Source organism: Mastomys coucha, unplaced genomic scaffold (genome assembly GCF_008632895.1).
Source record: "Mastomys coucha isolate ucsf_1 unplaced genomic scaffold, UCSF_Mcou_1 pScaffold8, whole genome shotgun sequence".
NCBI lineage: Eukaryota > Metazoa > Chordata > Mammalia > Rodentia > Muridae > Mastomys > Mastomys coucha.
The window spans coordinates 400082-405515 of NW_022196914.1; the positions used below are offsets into that span (position 1 = coordinate 400082).

Genomic DNA, 5434 nt, shown 5'->3' on the forward strand with positions numbered 1-5434 from the left:
TGTTTTCCAGAATTTTAAGGGTTCAATTATAGAGGTCTTTCACCTCCTTGGCTAAGTTTATTTCTATATTTTTTTGAGGTTATTATTGATGGGGATATTTTCATGACCTCTCTCCACATGTCTGTTATTGATATACAGAAAGCTTACTAAGTTTTGTAAATTGATTTTGCATTCTGCCATTTTGCTCAGTGTGTCAGTCATTTCTCGAAGTTTTTAGGTAAATTTTTTTTTGAATGTCTCATGTATAATATCTTATAATCTACAAATATGAATAATAATTTTGGATTCATTTTATAATTTGGATATTAGCCCTCTATTGGATGTAGGGTTAGTAAAAATCTTTCCCCAATCTGTAGGTTGTAGTTTTGTCTTCTTGACAGTGTCCTTTGTCTTACAAAAGCTTTACATTTTCATGAGGTCCAGTTGATCAGTTGTTGATCTTAGAGCCTGAGCCATTAATATTCTATTCAAGAAATTTTCCCCTGTGATGATGGGTTCAAGGAGTTTCCCCACTTTCTCTTCTATTAGTTTTAGTGTATCTGGTTTTATGTGGAAGTGCTTGGTTCACTTGGACTTGAGCTTTGTTCAAGGTTATAAATATGGATCAATTTGCATTCTTCTACGTGCAGACTATCAGTTAGACCAGCACCATTTGTTGAAAATACTCCTCCCCACCACTGGATGGGGAGGCTTCTTTGTCAAAGATCAAGTGTTTGTAAGTATGTTGTTTTATTTCTAGGTCTTCAATTCTATTCCATTGATTGACCTGTCTGTCTCTGTACCAACACCATGCAGTTTTTATCACTATTGCTCTGTAGTAAAGCTTAAGTCTGGGATGGTGACTCCCCCAGAAGTTCTTTTATTGCTGAGAATTATTTTCACTACCCTGGGTTTTTTGTTTTTCCATATATGAAGTTGAGAATTGCTCTTTCTATGTCTGTTAAGAATTGTGTTGGAATTTTGATGGGGATTGAATTGAACCTGTAGATTGCTTTTGGTAAAATAACCATTTTTACTGTGTTAATCTTAGTGATCCATGAACACAGGATATCTTTCCATCTTCTGAGGTCTTCTTCAATTTCTTTCATCAAGGACTTGAGGTTCTTGTCACACAGATCTTTCACTTGCTTGGTTGGAGTTACACCAAGATACAACAAAACAAACAAAGAAACAAAAACAATTAAAAGTGGGTTACAGAGCTAAACAAACTCTCAACAGAGGAAAAGCTCAGATGTACTTAAAGAATGTTCAACATCCTTAGTCATCAGGGAAATGCAAATCTAAACATCCCTGACATTCTACCTAACACCAATCTGAATGGCTAAGACCAAACTCGAGTGACAACACTTGCTGGCATGGATATGGAGAAAGAACACTCCCCCATTGCTGGTGGGATTATAAATTGGTACAACCACTCTGGAAATCAATCTAGTGGTTCCTTGGAAAATTGGGAATAGTTCTAACTGAAGACCCAGCTATACTGCTCCTAAGTGTATACCCAAAAGATGCTCCACCATACCACAAGGACACATGTTCATCGTGGGCAGGGTGTTTGGTGTGGGTGTGGTAGGTAGGTAGGAGTATGCCCCTCAGAGGTAAAGGGGAAGGGAAATGGGATAAAGAACTCTGGGAGAGGGGAGCAGAAAAGGGGAGATATTTGGAATGTAAATAAGTAAAATAATTACTTAAAAAGAATAATAAAACACTTTGGGTATATTACTTACTGGGTTCACTAGTAATCTCCATGTAGCTAATAAAAATAAAAGATAAAATTTGAAGCTTTCTTTAAAATTCCATTCCATTTAAAATTTTGTTATTTAAGGAAGACTATGTTTATTTCATGTTTCAGGATCACCAGGAATTCCAGTAAGGATTTGTACATTTTTCTTTGAAATTTTATTATGCATTTGTATGTGCTGTGAATTATTGTGTTTATTTTTCTCATAACATGCAACATAATCCTGTTCTATGCTCTTATCTTTTCCTTAAGATAAAGAAGCCAGCTTTAGAAAGGCTGTGTAACTTCTTCAACACTGAGTGGCTATCAGCTTATCAGGGATTTTAATGTGAACTGATCTTAACTTCTAGCTTATGCTTTTATAAGCATATATATCTTTCTGAAATGCTCTGCATACCAGAAGATAGAAGCCATGTGGCACATGGAAGTTTCACTAGGAACTTCATCAATATTTCCAGGAGGAAACTGCCTTTCACTGAAGAAGTATACTTGTATGTCCTAACCTTTATACCCTTTCAAGAGTTCCCTCTGGACACAATATCCCTTTACTCCCCAGCCAGTCTGCATAAGATTCCCATAACAACATATTTCCTAAAAGGGCATTACCTATAATTTAGGATAGAGGCCTCTGATGGCTGAGGGTGGCCCAGTCTCCTGAAACTAGAATTTCTATTCCTCTATTATTTCTCTAACACAAAATAGAACATATGTAGCAAGAAAAGAAAATGTTAGTTGTAGCCTTGCTGAATGAATGGGGACTATATAATGCCAGGAATAAGTCTAGATAACATCTAAAATTAATGAATCACTGTAGACTATATATTTATACATATAAATGTATATATGTGACAGAATTCACCCAACAATTAAATAATCTCTGTTATTTCAACAAAATTTTAATTAGTGTTTCTCATAAACTTTAATGCATAAAATAGTGTTTAGAATAATAAGTCTCTTTCTTCATCTACATGTACCCTAAACTTCCTAGTTTGGTAATATTGACCAATTACAGTATCAGAGGTAAAGACTATTCAGATCTACAGTGAGTCCTTTAAACCTATTTTTAAAGATGTGTGAATGATCCAAATGTACCATGTCTGTGGCCTGCTATAATTTATTTTTCCTCCATTGAAAAACTGGCATCTCAAATTTTCTTTCTTAAAAGGATGTAATTTCCATGTAAGATGTATTCAGTTTTATGGATATGTTAGCAAATTGATGCCATGTAGGTAGAATACCACGGTACAGGCCAGTGGGCACTGGATCACAGATCCTTTCTTCTTTAGTTTTGTTTATGTGTGTACATAGCCCCTGTAACCTGCAGGAAGTTTCATATCAGTTTGGGAGTATTTTGGAGGTATAGAAGATTACTGCATAAGAGCCCTTGCATATTCTGTATATTGTTACTAGATAAATAATAAGGGCATTGTGTATGAAATAAACATTTAATGAATCAAAGCATCAAATGTTATACATATAGTATTCTCTTCTTTCCATCCATCATACATATTTTATCATCTATTTCAAATCCAAATCAAAATGTTTCTCCCAGAGATCTGCTTTGGACTACTGAATTCTTAGTACTTCCTTTAAAATTAACATCATTTTTAAAATATTAAATGCGCAAAGTAAGAAAATCTGCAAAACTCAGTGTCTTTCGCTTTAGTGTCCACAGGAATGAAACTAGGATAATTCCATGTTCTTTAGGCATTAAGAAATTACTGTTTTATGGCTGCACTAAAACAGACCTAAAAATACAAATTCCCCCTTTCCCTATGATGAGTGGCAACCTTAATTTTTTTATCTCATCAACTGAATCTCTCATAAGGTCCATGGCCTCCTGACTCACTGTCACCAACATGATATAGAAAAGACTAGAGTAATGAGTCAGAGTAAACAGTTAGGGTGATGGGGAACAGAGAATCAAGGTAAGGAGGAATCTCACTTCTATTTTAACAGAAACTCAAAAACTGACCCTTCCCCTGAATGTGCCTCATAGCTGATATGGCTCCTGTTAAATAGTAACTAAAGTAAAATGCAGAAAGTCTAAAAAGGGAATTGGCCTATGGTTCCAAGTAGCCTAGGCGAAGTGTTGCAATGAAAAGCAAACATGTTGAAACTCAGCTCTTCTGTGCTAAGCCATAAAAGATAACTGAGGATTTATGCTTCATGAGTGTCATACACTCAGACAGGCTTATATTATTTCTGGATGAATTTTACTTGGGTTATTTTCTGGATGAATAATGCCTAAGATTTCAGCTACTTATTTTCTGACAAATGCTACTCACTCCCATCAAGAATGACTTACCAATTATGTACAAGATCATGTAAGTTCCCTGAATTACTCAGACTTCCCATCTCCCTCAAACATCCAACATGGCTTGCCTACCCTCACGGTCATTTGCTATCACTAAGAAGGCTGAAGGACTCAGGGATACCTGTAGACTCACCATCCATCCAACACATCTTCCACACCCTCCACCATTAGTCTGCATATATGTTGTTATGCCCATTACAGTAGTTTAACTTTCTCTTGCCTATGAAAGCAAGACCCTTGGGTACAACTCATGTCACTCAGGGCCTTGCTGCTTCCCTCATCTTCTGCTTTTAGCTTTTGCTCCTTATCAATTCTCTGGAATTGGATGGAAATGGTACTGCATTTGCTGTTGCTTTAAGATAGTGTTTCTCAACTTGTGGATCATGACTCCTTTGGAGGTCACAAATCAGATAGCTTGCATATCAGATGTTTACAGTTCATAAAAGTAGCAAAAACTACAGTTATGAAGCAGCAAAAAAAAATAATAATTTTATGCTTGGGATCACCACAACATGATGAACTGCATTAAAGGGTCAAAGCGTTAGGAAGCTTGAGAACCACTGCTTTTTAAAGAAAAAAGGCATAGCACTCACCCTGCCCCCTCTCTTAGCAGCAAAGCTCCTTTCAAAGGTTCCTACATTCATTATTTCCACCTCTTCTCCATGTGTTTTTGTTGCATTCCATCCAGGGTTCCCTCTATAAAATTCTCTGAGTCTTTGTGACAGACCAATAAATCCTATTATTATCTCTCTGTCCTCATTTCTTCTTTTTCTAGATGATCAGACTTTTCCAGTAGTTCTCTGACTGGTTCATGTGAATTTTGATCATATTTACCCTAACCTAAACTCTTCTCAGATTTACTCCCCTTCCATTCCCAACCAACTTTGTGCTATTATTATTACTATTATTATTATCTAACTTTCTTTTACCTATGAAAGCAAGACTCTTGTGAACAAGCTCCTGTCAATCAGGGACTTTCTGTTTAAGTGGTTAGATGTTGCAAAGTGTGTGACAATGCTTTTTAACATTATAGAAGGTGTTATGCCCAGTGGGCCTTCTGTCCTTTTAAGGGAAGTGCTAAGCTTTCTCTCCTTTCTTACAACACCTTAGTTCTCAGGTTACAAGGAGCATTTGAAGAGTTGATTACTCTCAACATATTGAGAGTCCTTCTCTAGTAGGCAATGAGAGACATCCAGATGGCTCTAGGGATGCATAGTCTGGCAAAGCTGTTTCAGCCAATTAGAAGAGGCTGGCTTTCCAATAGGATGGGTTTCTGAGGAAAGAAGCCACCACTGTTACATAGGAATCTATATGGCCCCACCTTGTCATACATATGCTAGAGGAGGAATGACCTGTGTTCTTTTTTTCTGCTTCTTCCC

The 5434-nt window shown here is 36.5% G+C and overlaps 1 non-coding gene across 1 annotated transcript; it reads right to left on the bottom strand.

Annotated features, from left to right (window-relative positions):
- Positions 1–5038: 5038 nt before the first annotated feature.
- LOC116084028 lies at positions 5039–5160 on the bottom strand. The gene has a single exon (XR_004115998.1). It is a non-coding gene; the product is annotated as a U6atac minor spliceosomal RNA (small nuclear RNA).
- Positions 5161–5434: the final 274 nt, after the last annotated feature.